This window comes from Danio rerio, chromosome 24 (genome assembly GCF_049306965.1).
Source record: "Danio rerio strain Tuebingen ecotype United States chromosome 24, GRCz12tu, whole genome shotgun sequence".
NCBI lineage: Eukaryota > Metazoa > Chordata > Actinopteri > Cypriniformes > Danionidae > Danio > Danio rerio.
In genome coordinates, this window is record NC_133199.1 from 23,773,977 (window position 1) to 23,793,374 (window position 19,398).

The 19,398-nt window shown below is 33.2% G+C and overlaps 1 protein-coding gene and 1 long non-coding RNA gene across 5 annotated transcripts in view; one reads left to right on the forward strand and one right to left on the reverse strand.

Annotated features, from left to right (window-relative positions):
* LOC141380670 (uncharacterized) overlaps positions 1-19,398 on the reverse strand; it is a 202,773-nt gene that overhangs the window by 142,839 nt on the left and 40,536 nt on the right. For both annotated transcript variants that reach the window (XR_012399284.1, XR_012399285.1), the window contains exon 3: positions 10,658-10,839. This is a non-coding gene — a long non-coding RNA (uncharacterized lncRNA). The remainder of the gene's footprint in view (positions 1-10,657; positions 10,840-19,398) is intronic.
* Positions 1-19,398, forward strand: part of LOC556668 (LIM domain-containing protein) — a 143,283-nt gene that overhangs the window by 39,216 nt on the left and 84,669 nt on the right. The gene's annotated exons all lie outside the window — the stretch shown is intronic.

The following is a 19,398-nucleotide window of genomic DNA, read 5'->3' on the forward strand; positions in this document are numbered from 1 at the left end:
CTGAGCCTGAGAAAACAGCATATTTCTGCCTTCACTCAAAAATATGCATCAACAGCATGTCCTAATTTGAACTGAAACTTCATAAATTCATTCTGGGGACACCGGAGACTTTTATTGCATCTTGTAAAATAGGTCCCTTTTAAACAGTGCCCCTATAACAAGCAGTGTTTTAGCATTCCCTATTCCTCTGTCTTCAAAAGCTCTCTAAATGGCTCCATTATAATTCCTTGCAAATGCACGCTGCCAAAAAAGCGAGGCATTGTTATAATCACGCAAATGACCAGTGCTGCCCAGTCAGTCAGAAAGCCACGGGATTGAGCTAAATATAGAGCAGGTCAAAAAGAATGAAGCACAAACCCACAGGCCTTTTTTAGCTCTAAAGACACAAAGCTGCTCTGCTCGGGTTCCTCTTTTTGATTTAAAAAGATGTTTCTGTGTTTCGTTGACCTATGTCTTCCTTAATTCACACTCTCTTCCTCAGTCTGCTTAAATACACACATACAGTTGAAGTCAGAATTATTAGACCCACTGAATTATTCGCCCCCTGTCACCCCCCCCCCCCCCCCCATTTTCTGTTTAACAGAGGGAAGACTTTCAACATATTTCTAAACATAATAGTTTTAATAACTCATTTCTAATAACTGATTTATTTTATCTTTGCCATGATGACAGTAAATAAAATTTTACTAGATAGTTTTCAAGACACTTCCATACAGCCTAAAGTCTCAGGGCTTAACTAGGTTAATTAGGTTAACTAGGCAGGTTAGGGTAATTAGGCAAGTTGTTGTATAGCGATGGTTTGTTCTGCAGACAATCGAAAAAAATATATATAGCTTAAAGGGACTAATAATTTTGACCTTAAAATGGGTTTTAAAAATGTAAAACTGCTTTATTCAAGCTGAAATAAAACAAATAAGACTTTCTCTAGAAGAAAATAATATTATCAGACATACTGAAAAAATGTCCTTGCTCTGTTAAACATCATTCGGGAAATATAAAGAAAGAAAGAAAGAAAAAAATCATAGGAGGGCTAAATATTGTAACTTCAACTGTATATGTGTGTGTCTATATAAAAACTTGTTATATTAATAGCATCTCTTGATAAGGTCACAGTCTGTGTACACGACACAAGGCTTTTCTGCTATACATATTGCCACAAGATCATGACCTTTGAACTCTTAATCTCAGTTGATTTGGCAGTCTTTTCAGTACAGATTACATGTTACACACTCATCCCTGTCCTTCCAGCCTCAGTTATAAAGATCACTGACCTGAATGAACAAGAAGTGAACGTCTCGCTTTTGTGTGAACCTGAGCCGATGTTTTGTTCACTTCCCTCAAGAGAGTAAATATTGATGACTGGGTCAGTCATGGGTTGCAATGGCCAGCTGTAGGAAAAAAAAGTGATAATCTGTCTAGATCAGTGCCTTACCAGAGATAATCTGTCTAGTTCAGAGCATACAGTACAATGAGGAAGAGCTACAACAGAGGAAAGCCAGGCATAGGAAACAGTTTTCCAACTCCCACAAGACAGCAGTGCCCTCTGGGTACAATACTGTCCCTGAACACAAAGAGAAAGAAGAAAAGAAAAAGAATGACACAATACCATAAGGAAGCATATGAATGTTCTATATCTTAGCAGAGATTACACATACGGTATGCCAATATTCAATTATTCAATTTATTGTGATAATGAGCATGCATAGATTCAAAACACTGTGAGTGTATATATATATATATATATATATATATATATATATATATATATATATATATATATATATATATATATATATATATATATATATATATATATATATATATATATATATATATATATATATATATATATATATATAAATATACACACATACATATATATATATACATACATACATACATATACATATACACACACACACACACACACACACACACACACACACACACACACACACACACACACACACAGTTGAAGTCAGAATTATTATTTCCCCCTTAAAATTAGAATTTCTTTTTGAAATATTTCTCAAATAATGTTTAACAGAGCAAGGAAATTTTCACATTATGCCTGATAATATGTTTTTTCTTCTGGAAGTCTTATTTGTTTTATTTCGGCTAGAATTACAGCAGTTTTTATTTTCTAAGAACCATTTTAAGGTCAAAAGTATAGAATATGCATGCTAATAGGACTTTTAATTTGCCAGTAACCTGGGTTAAGCGCTTCTGGTGAACTGTATGCCAATGCAAAATCAGCACGTTTGGTCGTCAGGTCTGTTTTCTTAAAATATCAGCTATCTCCACTAGCTGAGTGATATCCGATATAAAGTGGGTCTCAGATTATCCAAGAAGCACTGCATTAAATTACATTTTCCCCATCATGTATATAATATGAGCATTTATTTTACCCCACTATATTCAATGGAGCTTTTGCGATAGCTAATCTCGTTTTACGTATGAGTAACTAAATGAATGCCAAAGTCTGTTGAACTGATTGTATTTTAAATACATTATAACATCGATGCTGTAAAAGGAAGTGTATAAGATGGAAAATAACTCGCAATAACAGGTCACCGGAAGTTTATCAGTAAGGGAACAACACTAGCTCGTCATATACCCTATTAGCCTTTTTAAGCTATATATTTATTTCCCTAGTCTGAAATGAACCACCAAATACTCTTGCATATTTTTAATGTGGCGTATGCCCTTCCAGCTGCATCTAAAATTAAATTGAAATCATAAGTCTTTAAATGAAATTAATAATTAATAAAAATACTGTTGCAGTTTTATACATTTAACATGAATATATAACTATAATATCTCTCGAAGTTAATTTAAATGCATAACCTAACATTTACTAACGAGACTTTACTGTGAAGTGTTAACTGTAAACTTTAACATACTTTTGTAACTTAATTGGCTTAAAACTGCAACACCTCCTCTCCGCGATTTGGTATTACTCTGAGGGGGTTCTACAGAATTTTGGCTGTACTGAATAAGCATTCTCTTTTTACACGTTTTATTTTAGCTACTGTACGTGTAAAGTTCTCATAAAAAAAACAAAACATCAATCACAACAAAAAAATGCATTTTAAAGTCAAATACTAAATAGTCTTTCTGAAAAAAGAAAAAGTCAATGACCACTTATTTAGAGCACTTGAGAGCGATGCAAATCTTTATGATGTCCTGTAACTCCTTCGAAGAGAGGTGGTTATTTGTAGGACAGCAGTCAAGTTGCCCTGTTTAAGTGAGATTGTTGCTCCCCGAGAAGTTGGTTAACTTAGCTTCGCCAGTGAGAAACAGCAAGCCAACATACACGACAGCAACATATAAACAGTACTTAATTGAGTTATAACTTAAAGTTCTCAACTATTGGACTAAAGGCGAAGGCCGGTAGCAAAAGTGATCCATGTGGTGGCCACTCTACCAAACACTCCTTCCTACTCTATGGTAAGTGACTTTTTATAATGGTGCAAATCAACCTAGTGCCCCTGGAGGTCGGAAGCAGTATTACATGTCCGCATACCAAACAAAACAGAATGCAAGAAAATAAGCAAATCAGAATAGTAATATTCAAGATGTTATAAAACATAATAAAGCAATATTTGTATTCTTTTCTCTAGTTTTTGGTTTCACTGGCTTATGATGCTTTGTTGTGTGATAACTTTACAAAGGTAATGCTTGTTTTTTTGACCAGGACGCTACAATCATCATTAATTTAATATATCAAGAAGCTTTGACAGATAAAAGAAAATAATATATTAAAATACTGCTGTTAATAATAGAATAACACACAGCCTTTTAAACTTGATGAATTCTGTTAGTTTAATATTAACTTGTGTAATATGTAATACTTATCCACACTACCAGTTTCGTTAATAAAAACAATTGAGAACGAGCAGTCTCATCCTCTGTACAACAGAAATAACTGGCTCCTTTACATATTGTATTGGATAACAGAAGACATTCTGGTTAAAAACACTGAGAGGAACCAAACACATTTTTCTGGGGAAACAGATGTAGAATACAGATGACTCATCCTGCACTGTGCCTTTTTTATCCAATCAAATGCTTACTAAAACAATGCCCTGCTGCCTAATTGAGAACGGACATACTTGCATTGTGTAAAATCTAGAGCCTTAAAAAGCCCAACAGATATTCCTAAAAAAGCCCTCTGATATTCATTAATTCATTTTATTTTTAGCTTAGTCCCTTTATTAATCAGGGGTCGCCACAGCAGTATGAACCGCCAACTTATACAGCATATGTTTTACGCATACACCCATACACTCTCATTCACATACATACACTACGGACAATTTAGCTTACCCAATTCACCTACAGTATACCACATGTCTTTGGACTGGTAGGGGAAATCAGAGCACCTGGAGGAAACAGTGGCGCCCCCAGAAAATTTTCTTAGGGGTGGCCAGAAGAGGCCACACCAAATCTAGGGGTGGCAAACAAAAAAAATTATGAATTCAGTGTAATGTTATATTTTTGTTTTTGGTAAATGTAATAATGTAGTTTTTATTCATTTAATTAACTCTTCTTGAAATATTGCTATTTATACCTTGAAGTAATTCAGGAAGTACATGTGCAAACCAAATAAAAATCTATGTTAACTTTTTTACATGCTTTTATTGTACATCATACGGTATATGCCATGTCTAAAATTAATGAAGATTAATGAGTTTATTTTTCCCAGAGATGGGTTGCTGCTGGAAGGGCATCCATTGTGTAAAAATGTGCTAGATAAGTTGGCGGTTCATTCCACTGTGGCGACCCTGGATTAATAAAGGGACTAAGCCGAAAAGAAAATGAATGAAAGAATAATGAGTTTATTAATTACCCAAACAAATGAACAAACTGAAACAAAAAGGCATTACTATACACACTCACTATACCTAATAATATCATTTATCCATATTGCTTTTTGAGTCATTTTATTAATGCAGCTTCTTCTATTGATATACTGTACCTTAAGGTAAATATTAAATTGCCATTGCTGTCTATTGAAGGTGTGTGCGTGCTGTCAACGACGATCAGGGAGGGTAGTGGCGGTTCTAGTTTAAATGACACCCTGGGCGAACCACCCTATACACCCCCACCTCCCTTGAATTGTTAGATTTGTTATTAAATAAATATAACAATTTATTTATATTTATTTTAAATAAATACAATTAATATTATTATACAATTATTATTCTGAATAAATAACAGAAATCAATCCTAAATATTACTGGAAAACAACAACTGGAGTGATATGCCAAGATCACTTAAGAAAACTTTTGCATGAAAATTAATTATGACAATTCTAAAGAATACAAAAAATGTATTATAGAATTATCTGTGGTCTTAGACCAGATCATGGCTGAAAAATCATGTTATGAAGTCTTACCTCCCTGACTCATTATCCCTCCTTTCTGCTATAAAGGCATGCTTAGTGAAAGTAACATCATCATCATATTATATAAACTTTAGTCAACTTTCTCCTCTGCACAAAAGGCTGTTACTCCGTTTCATGGAGCATGAGGGGCGCGTATTTTGTCAGGCGCGAATTCACACAGGAGTGCGTGAGGCGCGCGGGAATGGTTTTCTGCGCGCATGCGTTAGTTTGCTTTCACCAGCATTCAGCATTGAACCACCACTAAGGGGGAGAGACAATGAATCAGCTACGTCAGTAATAATTTAGTGGCTGCATTTTATTTATTTAAACATTGGGGATTTATAAGTACATTTAAATCAATAATGTCAACAGCAAAGTTATATTGGAGTGGCCAAAGGGGTGGCCACAGGGGTGGCCAGAGTTTACCGAGGGGTGGCCGTGGCCACCCCTGGCCACCCCTTGGGGGCGCCCCTGGGAGGAAATCCACATGAGCAGGGGGAGAACATGCAAACTCCACAGAGAAATGTCAAGTGACCCAGCTTGAACCAGCGACCTTCTTGCTGTTAGACGAGTCCAACTTTATATCGACAATAAAAATACGACTTCTACAATTTAAAATGGTTTCACAGTCAAGAAGAATACAATGACATGAGACATCCCAGATAGCATCCCGTCTTGCAATCTTGTGAAAGCTGGTTTATCGCTCTTCAAGAGCATGTGATTGAGTGCTCATGTGGAACCTCGAGCACTGTGTAATGTGACAAGTGATTTGTATGGGGTCTGAAAATGCTGACAGGAAAACAAACTCATTCGTTGTTTTCATGTGTGCTGCAGTTTAACACAGTGGCACGCTGCCAAAGCCAGGTACTGCCAACGACATCAACAACAACTGAAACATGCAAAGCACATGATTACTACAAGCCCCACATATATCACAGCACACTCAAGTGCAACATGTGTAAGACGGCTGTTTCACAGTGAGTGCTCTTAACTGAGCCACAGGACATGAAGCAGTGATGTCAGTTATGTAAACAGCATCTGTCTGTTTGTCTGTCTGTCTACACTATCTATCTGTCTGTCTGTCTATCTATTTATGTCTGTCTGCACTATCTATCTATCTATCTATCTATCTATCTATCTATCTATCTATCTATCTATCTATCTATCTATCTATCTATCTATCTATCTATCTGTCTGTCTGTCTGTCTGTCTGTCTGTCTGTCTGTCTGTCTGTCTGTCTGTCTGTCTGTCTGTCTGTCTGTCTATCTGTCTGTCTGCAGTGCATCCGGAAAGTATTCATATCACTTCACTTTTTCCACATTTCTTATGTTACAGCCTTATTACGAAATGAGTTTAAATTTATTTATGTCCTCAAAACTTAACACACGATACCCCATAATGACAATGTGAAAAAGTTTTTTTGTAATTGTTGCAAATTCATTACAGTTTTTCTCAGTTGCATTGGTGCATATTTTACAACACTGTTTACATTTGCACAACAGTTAATGCACTTCTCTAAACAATTAGTACAAACTTCAAAACCTAGATGATAACCTGCAAAAGCGTGTCACTTTCTCAAAATGGATAGCTCATTCTTCAAAAGCAAGTATTCACGTCAATGAAAGTGTCAGTGTCATCAAGATGAAAACTCCTGACACCATTGTTTATGAACAAGATAGTCAGATGGCTTTGTCATGTTTTCATTATGTCAGTTTACTCTGTACATTTTTTCCAATGGAAACAGTCAGATTTTGGTGGTCCCTCCTGAAAATACTCAAGACAGCACTGTATACTATTTGTACATCCATTTGAAACCTACAGTAAAGTTAGACATTACTGCATTTAGTGAGGTATGAGGTATTTAAAAACCTCTGTAACCATTGACTTCCACAGCAGGAAAAAACAAATACTATGAAGTCTGTATAGAATTATAGCAGTAATGTCAGAGAAACCCCCTGAAATAACTTAAATAATACCTCCATTTGTCCTTTATAGTTCTGCTTTTCATACACTGACATCATGGATGGGAAATTTTCAGCAGATGAGAACAGGGAAACACAACCTTACTCCTCCTAATGGCATTTACAGTGATGTCATAACGCTGGTAAAAATAAAGCACGCAAGCCATAAGCCTGTTTAAATGTCAATTTGGATCATGTGAAGTGAAAATATGAGTCTGTGGGTCATAGCAATTGAGAGATACTTGAAGTAATAATCAGTTCCTCGTAACATGACATCAGGAAAGTGGTTTTCTGGTAGAAAACACAGAATGTGGGACTTTCCAATGAAGTGCTGGCAGAGGCACAGCAGGTCTGTCCCACAGCGCTCTCACAAACCTGAGCAGACACGCTCAGGGGAACAGTTAGCTAATCTCAGGCCTGTAGCGCAAAAATAGAAAAGTGCAAATCCACACCTGGATTTCCCAAACCTGCAGTCAGCTATAAACTACTCCCAGTTTAATCAAGTGATAGAAAGTTTTAATACTGTTCAGAGCTACAAAAACAAGGCTAGTATGAGTAGCATAAAACATGATCAATGATGTTAATATTGAATAACACTTTAAAAATGGTGTAGAAATAATTATAACTAAAAAAAAGAAAGAGTAAATGATTTCTTACAATTTTTTACAAGATTGACAAAATGTTAATAAATGTAGAAATTTAAAAAAAATTCTTCAACATACACCAAACATACCCCAATATTACAACTCATGGTTATACATAACATTTACTTCTAGCTTTCCTTTAGGACTAAAATGACTAAAACAATTTTTAAAGTATACTGACATTTTAATAAAGTTAAATACATTACTAACACTTAAATAAACATTACTAAAACTGAATTAAAAAAAGCTTTATAGTTTTTTTGTTTAATTAATGACTTATAATTAATAACTATTTGCATTTGGAATAAAGTTTTTCTTTATAATATGTTCAAATTGTGTTTTTTATTAAAACAGAAAATGTAAAACTACTAATTAAAAGATCTCTTGTTAATTGCGCAAGTTACGTTCTAAAAATAGCCCACAATAGGTAAAATCTGCAACGTAGAACACTTTATTTTTTACAATTATTATAGATATTTTAAGGCTGTAAATCCCCTCACTACACTATCTTCTCAGATAGGCATTAACAATTTCAACTTTTCCATCTTCTTTAAACACTCGAGTAACTTCTACCTTTAGCATTTCCAGAAGTCCAACTTTTTGTGCGATGGTTAGCATGTTCTTCTGCCTTTTGGGTGCTACTGTACTGCAGGTGCCTTCGATGGTGCAGAATGTTTTATCAACATTATGGGGTTTGTTGGGAGTAAACTTACAAACATACAGTCACACTGCTAGCAATCAAAGATTTATGTCAATTTGGCAGGATGAACGCATTCGGAAAAGATTGATTGACAACGGCCTCAGCAAATCAGGACGCAGAACACAATGTGCTGTAAAACAAAAATCCATGTCTAATTGCATTAAAAAAAAATCTGCGAAACTGCGAGACCAAAAAAGGTAAACAAATGCATTACTGCACAGTAAAAAAAAGTTGATTCAACTCAAAATTGTTTGGCAACTTGCTGCAGAGTTTTTTTTTTTGAGTTTAGTCAGGTTTCAACCCAAGTGCTGCACTTGACTCAATTTAACTTTTTACTTTATTTTTTTTTCATAATATTTTAATATATTAAGACTGTAACGGTCATTGTGTAGTTTCAGTAAATAACATGAATCAACTAAAACAATACACAAATTATTACAGATACATTTGCAGGGGATCTAAATGAATAAAATGGGTCTAATAAAATGGATTTATTAGATATGGAACTAAATAAAAAAAAATTCTATGAGAACATTTCATCCACATGCAAAAAAAAATTATATTTCAAAAAGTATAGTATCAACTTAAGCGCATACAATGAGAGTGAAAAAACATAACAAAAAAAGGTAAATAATAATGTGGTTTAACTAAAATTATAATTGTAAAATCCCACAATACACTCTACTTTGCACTCAGGAAGAGAAAAATAATCAATTTGTGGGACTGTGTTGGACTTGGAGGTTTCTGATCCCTCCACCTAAGCAACATCAGTCGTTTGGCTAAGGGCACAATAAAAGCTATGCAATCAGATTGACTCGATTTAAGTTGAGTCAACTAAAAAATGTCCTGAAGTTGGTTGCCTTAAACTCAAAGTCGAGTCAATTTTTTTTATAGTGTAGTTACATTATTACATCATTAAGTTACTCCATTAATTAAATTACTTTAAAAAGACAATGTATTAATGTCTGATTATGGAAGTTGTACTCAAATTCTTTACATTTGAGTCAACTAACCTTTTAGTTTGGTTTAAAAAAACACTTATATAACATAGTTATCAAAACACAAAGCATTTTCAATTAATGACGCCATATTTCATACATATAATAAATTGCCATACATTTACATTTCATTGTTTCGTAAGCAAGTGCAGGTGTCAGACTAACAAAACCTTCTTTAGCTCATAAATTTATTAGTAATCTTTTCATTAAAACTTTGCATCAATTTAATAACAGTAACTTGTTAATCTGTAACTAATTACACCCAACACAGTCAATAAGCCAGGAAAGCATTTTGTGTTACTTTAACTAAAGTTTTCAACTTTATTTGTTAGAATTATTTGATTTAATAAGTCAGTTTAATGCAGCGCAAGTACTTTTTTATTATCTTTTTAAAGTGTGTGGTATTTAAATATTGGCACTATACACTTTTACCACATTCAAAACAATCTCAGAATGTTTCCAGAGTCCACTAGACTCTTATAAGTAGCTAAAAATACTATTTAAACTAGCTGAAATATTTAATAAACAAACATTTGAGAGGTTAGCGGATGTTTCTAACTTTCTGAACGTCTGCCAGCTCCACAGATTTTTCCCCAAATTCCCTGTATAATCAGGTTACGAAAGGCCACTTTGGGGTCACAGCGAGCAAACAGAAAGCTGACAGTGGTTCTAGGAGTCTGAACCTTCATATCAGCTGACAAAAAAGTGAGAGACAGAAAGCTTGTCTCGATTCTATTGAATAGAAAGGGAAAACAGTGAGCTCTCACATGTGACACCATGTGAGTCTGGCTCCAGCCGAGAGAGAGAGAAAGAGAGAAAGAGAGAGAAAGAGAGAGAGAGAGAGAGAGAGAGAGAGAGAGAGAGAGAGAGAGAGAGAGAGAGAGAGAGAGAGAGAGAGGAAAAAACAGAGAGATCTGCTTTATGTAAGTGTCTGCTGTGAGAGGCTGGATGTTTGGAGGACTCACATGCTGATGTTGTTGTTTCTAGTAAGCAGGGCTGACTGTGGGACAGCCCTCTTTTCTCCACCTCTTCCTGCCTGTGCTCCTCGGTTCACCCTTGGCACTCCAAAACACAGCTGGGACTGGGTGTGATTGTGTGTCGGCGAACATATTTGAGCGTGTACATCACCACTGGAGAGGCTGCAAAACTGTGCCCAGATCAAAAAGTGGTTATTTTGATTTAAGTTACCAGAGAAAAGGAATTAAATGCACTGAAGTGATTTAAAGAGGTCATGAACTGAGAGGTTAGAATTTGCTTAATCTTTTGACACATAAGAGTTCAAACTGCTATAAAAACGTGCTGTAAGTTCCAAAACTTAAAACTTTTGTTACTCAAAAAAATGAGAGTATGAGCAATTCCATCATTATGGATGTGACATTTGGAGTAAAAACGTAAAACATAAAATCAGAGGGAGAGAATATGTTAAAATTATATTGAAAACGTCTGTTTATATTTTACAAAACTACTCACCACAGAGTTAAGAGATCAGAAAAATATTAATCTGTAAACATTTTATATTTTAAATGAGGGTGTCATGTTGGCGCAGTGGGCAGCATGATCGCCCCACAGGAAGAAGGTCATTGGTTCGGGTCTTGACTGAGCCAGTTGGCATTATTGTGTAGAGTTTGCATGTTCTCCCCGTGTTCACGTGGATTTCCTTCGAGTGCTCCATACAAAAAGAATATTTATTTTATTTAATATTTTATTAAATATTTAACTTAAAAAAAAAAAAAAAAAAACGCCGCCTTGATGAAAACATGAAAAAAACCTGAACCCAAACTTTTGACCGGTATTATTAAATAAAGCTGTAAAAAAAAGTGCTTTCTCATGATTAATAACACCCACAACAAAGTAAACTGTTGGACTGAAGGATTATTCTGACAAAACAGTATTTTTTTCAGGATAAATGTAGGTGTCTTTCCAAAAATAAATAAATAAATAAATATTTTTGTCATTCTATGTACTGAAAAAAGCTGTTTGTTAAAGGAAAACTACACTGAAAAAAGTTGAGCTGCTCTCAGGATTCTGAAGTCTAATGTAAGCAATGGCACCACTTTTAATTATTTACTCACCAACAATGATATGTTTGTGTGTGGGGGTGAGTGTTGGAAAGGCTCTGACTGAAAGCTAAAAACATAGGCCTGTGCCTCCACCCTCCAAGTTTGCTCCCTCTCCCTCTTCTCTCTCTCTCTCACACACACTTTTTTTCTGAACCCCAGCTCTCCCCCTCACCAGCGCAGGCAGCTGGCAAAACACAAAGAGAAGAAGTGTGCAACTGGTGCGATAAAGCGGGGAACATCTTTTCATGTCGTCGTCAGCAGAACACATTCTCTAACAATAAATCCTCACGCGCCGAGCAGAGCTCTGCCCCACCATCCCCACCCGAAGATCTCCACTGGAGACCCTCCGAATCTACACATTCACCACACACTCCAGCGCTGCCTTTTAGAGTCACAATGAGACAAAAAAAGATTAATTCACTGCATTCATGACCCCCCTCTTTGCCTTTCTTGATGTCTCACACATTGTGGCCCCAAACCATGTTTCTTTCCCACTATGATTTTGTAGTTGTATATTTCTGTCAATTTGCGAAATCATTTAACTCCAGATATCGCAATATACTAACAATATGAAAGAAAAATTAGTTTAAGTCATTTAATGTCAAGTTCAAAGTTATTATTTTCTGAAATGCTCAACCTCTGTCATCTATATAGCATGTTTCTAAACAGTAGTTGCAATTTGGCAACACAGACAACACAGACATCAAACTTTTTCCAACAAGTTTTTGTGCAATTCCAGCACAAAACTCTGAAGTCAAGATCAAAACTCACTTCAAGTTTTTGACACATTAAGAATCTAATGTCTTCACAGATAAAAGGCTCTTTTTATCACTCTGTAATTAAGAAAACACTGGGACTTGTATTTAAAAAAATCTTTTTGATTATTTAAAATAGTCAGACCAATTATTGTGAACATATCTGTCAGTAAAACCTTTTAGAATATAGATATGAATAAAACTAAAGCCTGGTGTTCTGTAGAGATTTATGGGTGAGGGAAAAAACTAATTTTGAGAAAGCTAACTTCAAAATGTTATAGACATATAGCCTAACAGGGTAGACTATATTAAGGAAAAGTTAGTTTTTTTATATTAGCACATTCATACTCCTTAATAATATAATTTCAGAAAAGTCTAATTCTAAATAGTGCAAATTCTAAATAGTGAAAGTCATGCTTACAAGATTGCAAGCTGAATATTCAAAATAGCATGGTAAAGAATATAGGGAGCATGTCATAAGTTGTCACTGAATGAATATGCAAATATAAAACCAACTTTACCTTAGTGTAGGCTGTATGCAGAAATTCTGAAGGTAATTTCAATGCCTTTTTAGGACTTTTTGTAAAGACCTTCTCAGAATATTTTAAGACCTTATCGCCACTTCATTTTCTAATCAATATCAAACCTTTAGCTTAATAAACATTTGTTAATAAACAGTTGTAGTTAAATAAATCAATGAAGCACAACCATGCAACAAAACTCAGATAAGCTCGGAAGCAACAATGCTTGTTGTTTTCAGAGACAACAACTTTAAACTTGTCTTTCTCAAACCAGGAGAATGCAAACTCACATTTTCCTATTTTGCCATCTGTTTCGTTACATGTTTTGTGGAGAGTGTCGCATCACCTTCCCGAATTTGCCGCAAATGACGTGACATCACCCGGATAGAGGACCTTCGGTCGAATGCACCCTCCCCGAACCAATCGCGTGATCAAGCACATCGTTGTTAATATTATGAGGAAAGCAAATATATTTATGCTTTTGCACTTTGGACAACGCTTGACAAAATTTAAGACCTCATAAACACAGAATTAAGACTTTTTAATACCTTTTAAGGGGCTTATTTTTCTCATAATTGATTTATCAACTTTTAATACTTTTCAAGACCCCGCAGACACACTGCGTGCAAAGCATGCAAACACATTCAAATTGATCAAGTGCTACAAAAGAAAAGGCAAGGCAAGGCAAAAAAAAGGGACAGTTCACCCAAACATGAAAATTCTGTCATCATCTACTCACCTTTAACTCGCATTACTTTTTTTTCTTCTGCTTAACACAAACATATTTATTCTAAAGAAACCTGAAACCTGTAACCATTGACTTCCATATTTGCTTTTCCTACTTTGAAAGTCAATGGGTTGTGCTTTTCAACTTTTCTCAAAACCTCTTTTGTGTTCAAAAGAATAAGCAAACACATAAAGGTTTGATACTGCTTGAGGGGGAGTCAATTTTCATTTTTCAGGTAAAGTATCCCTTTAGAGTTGTATTTTAGTGGATTTCCAAAACACACACACAAAAAGTACAAAACTGACAGGTGTATGAAAGTAAAATCTTCACTGTAAAATATTCAACCTTTAGTTTACAGTTAATTACTGGCTTATATTGCATTAATTTCACGTTAAGTTACTGTATGTAAATTCACAGTTAATTACTGTGAGGTTGTTGTGATTGCCAGTGGAGTTGTCTCTGCTGGCGATTACTTTATGTAGTTTGTGTCGATTGCCAGCAGGGTTTCCTATATGGGAGATTACCACTGAACGAACTTCAACTCCCAGAAACCCCTGCACTCAACACTGATAATAGCTGACAATAATTGGACACTTGCACACTGACACAGCCACTCCTCAATTACACTGCTACAAGGACTATATATATGCACCTTATGTTCATTCATTCAGAGCCGAGTCTTGTTTATTCCATGAACTTTACAACGCATTTCTCCTGGTTTGTCTTCCCGTGTTTTGATCCTCGCTTGTAAGTTTGTTCATCCCTTTCTTCCGCCTATCGTTTGATCATCTGCCTGTGTTTGCTGACTACGACTCTGGATTACCTGTAATGTGCAAAAGTTAAAGCCATTTTTACAGTAATTTACTGTAATCGTGATCCCTGACTTAATTTCACAATAAAATTCTGAGTACAAAGAAATTCACAGGTAACAGCTAAGTTACACTAATGTAGCTTACTGAGAAAAATTACAGTACCTGTTGTGAAATACTGGGGTTTTTTTTTTTCAGTGTTGCCTTAACTCAAGATCAGCACCTCTATCATTAAAAGATTATTAATAAAAGTACAGCACTGTATGTTTGATGGAGCAGGTTAACCTCAGGACACACAGCAAGTGTTAGAAGGCTGCAGTGTCTTGTGTGGCATCAGGCACTCAGAGACCTGCTCTGTGAATCCTCCGAGGACATCGGTGCAAAGTCTGCCGCTGTCTGACTGTTCCCATGGCAACGGCCAGGTGAGCAGACAGCCTGGAGAACACGCTGGAAACATGTGACTCTCCACATGCTCTGGCAGACAGATCTGTCTATCAGAAGACACATATGCACTCTGAAACAAAACCCTCAAGCTGCCTTGCTAAACAAAAGCCCACCTAGACAACACAGCATGCATGCACAAACGCCTTGCGATTTCAAATGTGCACATGCAGCATTTCTGTGACGGGTAACTAACATTCAGAAAGACGAGGCGGCATTTGCTGCATTGTCTTGGATGTGGAGACAGTGGAGGAAAGGGAAGGAGGGGAGATGAGGGCGTCTGCCTGGGGACTGGAGCTCAGAGGTGTCATGAAGTCTGAACATCATGTAACGAACAGAACTCTGACGGCAAAGAGAGAGTGGGAGAATAAGAGAGAGAGAGAGGACAAGAGGATAATTAGCTACTGAGAAGAGAAAAAAACAGAAGTGACGAGTTTTCTCAACCCAGTGCTTCTTATAACAAAGAACCTAAAGAGTAAGCATTTAAGCATTTTTCTAACAGCAAATACTCACAGCTAATCAGATATACCAGTATATACATAGATTCTGTATTTTATTTCATATATATATATATATATATATATATATATATATATATATATATATATATATATATATATATATATATATATATATATATATATATATCCCAAATAACGCTTAACAAAGCTAGGACATTTTCACAGCAAGCCTGATAATTTTTTTTTCTTTTTTCTTCTAAAATTTTTAAACTCCATTTTAAGAAAAAAATATTAGCCCCTTTAGCCTATTTATTTTTTATTTTTTGACTACAGAACAACCATCGTTATACAATAACTTGCCTAATTACCCTAACCTGACTAGTTAACCTAACTAACCTAGTTAAGCCTTTAAATGTCACTTTAAGCTGTATAGAAGTGTTGTTGAAAATATCAAATAAAATATTGTTTACTGTCATCATGGCAAAAATAAGATAAATCAGTTATTAGAAATGAGTTTTTAAAACTATTATATTTAGAAATGTGTTGAAAAAATCTTCTCTCCATTAAACAGAAATTGGGGGATAAATAAACAGGGGGGCTGATAATTCAGGGGCCTATTAATTTTGACTTCAATTATATGTATATATATAATTTTATTTTATTTTTTTTTTTTACTTTTTTCTTCATTTATAATAACATTTTGTCGGTTCTATCTGCGTTTTGAATGATTATGAGATACTGAGCTTCGAAGTTTTTGCATTCCATATAACAATATGTGTGTAACAGTTCTCTTTCATACATTAGCATAACAGAGACCCTAAATGTACTCTAATTGTAACTTATCAAAAATCTCTTGCAATTTGGGTTAAAACAAACAGGACAAATGCAGATAGAACCTTCTAATTCTAAAAAATCTTTTTTCCGCTTGGAATTATAAGGTTCTATTTGGCAAATCATTAACTTAAGCATTAGTTTTAAGAAATGCAATCAATCAAACAATATGTAACAATTTGTTATGTTTGATAAAGTTTTTATTTTTTTTTCAATAACATTTAATTAATGATTTAGGATGAAAAATTGTTCTTCTTCAAATTAAGCTGTGCTAAATATTTTGTCCAGTGCAGCTGTTAATTTTATGTAATTAATATGAATTATATACTTTATATGAATTGTTGAATTATATTTATTGAATTATATGCCTCATTATTTAAATAAAGTATTTGCCCTTGAAGACTTAATAAAAAAAACCTTTAAAGAACACAGACAATGAACAAATGTTTAATAATCAATGAAAATGTTTCACTGACTATATACACAAATAAAAATTGGACATTTAATATAAACATTTTTAAATAACTGTTTCTTTTTCAACAATGTAAAATTAAACACTTTATCTCAGTGTCAAAAAAGGCTTCTAAATCATCACATTTACACACTTCTCTATGTTATGTGGTGTGGTATTATTATTAATTTCCGCTGTCAACAGAGCAATCCGGCAAAATGACAAAGAATCCTGAATAGATTAAACTTTTTGTTTTTGTTTTTTTTTATAAAAAAAAATAAAATGTAAACGATATAATAAGAATATGTGAATAATTCATTTTTGACACCAAAATTAAGATAGAACCTTATAATGCTAAGGTAACAATACTGTATTGTACATGAACTATAAAAAACACATTTACAACAGTATCATAAATACAATGTAAATACAATGTAAATACAATGTTACAACAACATGTAACTACAATTTAATAACATTATAATTACATCCAAAAAAAGTTTGACATATGCACTGCTTATATTTACATATAAATACACAAATACTGTACATGAAATATACAAATAAACATTTAAGTTTGTTATCTTTGTAGTAACTACAGTGTAACAGCAATGTAATTACAATGTAATTACATAGTAACAGTTTTTATTTGCATGTGTACTGTATATTTACATTTACAACCATAAATAGCCAAATACTGTGCATTCATTATACAAATAAATATTTACATTTATAAATATTATCTTGGATGTAACTACAATGTAATTAAAATGTCACTACACACTAACTGTACACAAGAAAAGCGTTTGTAATTACATGTGTACAGAGTATAATTATGTATACAAATATATAAACTACTGTACATGCAATATACAAAGAAACATTTACATTTATAAACATTATCTTGAATGTAAATACAATTTAAAACCATAGTATTTACAATGTAGTGACACAGTAATTTTACACAAGATTAAAGTTTATAAATACATGCATGTGTACTATGCATATTTAAGTATATTTGTAATGTTTGTAAACATTAGATGCAATCATACTATCAATACAATCAAGAAGTAATCATAATGAAATTTCAATGTAACAACATAGTAAATACATCCAAGATAAAAGTTTGAAATTACATATTACATGTGTACTGTGTATATGTATATAACTATAATACACAAAAAACATACATGAAATATACAAAACATGTTTAAAATACTATCAGATACATTTACAATGTAATTACAAAGTTGTAACAATGTAATAACAATGTTATAACAATGTAATTTCAATATTATAACAATATTATTACAATGTTATAACAATGTTATTACATAGTAAAAAAAAACAATTATATTACAGTATAATAACAGTAATTACATCCAAAATAAAAGTTTGTAACTATATTTGTATTGCGTATATTTATATATAAATACACAATTACTGTACATGAAATATATAAAGAAACATTTAAGTTTACAAATCATATCATGGTTGTAATTACAATGTATTGAAAGTAGATAGGTTTGGAATTACATATGTACTGTGTATATTTACATTAAAAAACTATAAATAGCCGAATACTGTACATGCATTATACAAAGAAACATTTACATTTATAAATATTATCTTGGATGTAATTAATATGTAATAACACAGTAATTGTACACAAGATTTAATAACATGCATGTGTACTATGCATATTTAAGTTTATGACTATAAAAACACACTGTACATGAAGTATACAAACATGTTTGTAAATATTAGAAGCATTTACAAAGTAAAAATAACGTAATTTCAATGTAACAACATAGTAAAAACATGCAGGATAAAAGTTAGAAATTTCATATTACATGTGTACTGTGTATATGTATATAACTAAAATGCACAAAAACCATACATGAAATACACAAAACATGTTTACAATACTTTCATAGATGCAATGGCAATGTAATTACAAAGTTATAACAATGTGATAACAATGTTATTACAAAGTTAAAAACAATTACAATGCTGTTACAATTTTATTACATTGTAATTATAATGTTATGACATAATAATTACATCCAAAATAAAAGATTGTAATTACATATGTATTGCATATATTTATATATAAATATACAAATACTGTACATGAAATATATAATAAAAAAATAAGTTTACAAATCATATCTTGGATGTATTTACAATGTATTGACAGTAAATACATCCAAGATAAAAGTTTGAAATCACATATTACATGTATACTGTGTATATGTATTTAACTATAAAACACAAAAACCCTATATGAAATATACAAAACATGTTTAAAATAATATCAGAGATGCAATTACAATGTAATACAATGTTATAGCATTGTTATAACAATGGTGTAACAATGTAATAGCAATGTTAAAACATTTTTATAACAATGTAATTACAATGTTATAACAGTGTTTTTACATAGTTAAAAAAACAAATTATAATGTTATGACATAGTAATTCCATCCAAAATAAAAGTTTTAATCACATTTTTATTGCATATATTTAAGTATAAATACACAAATACTGTACATGTAATATACAAAGAAACATTTAAGTTTACAAATCTTATATTGGATGTAATTACAATGTAATGACAGTTAATAAGTTTGCAATTACATATGTACTG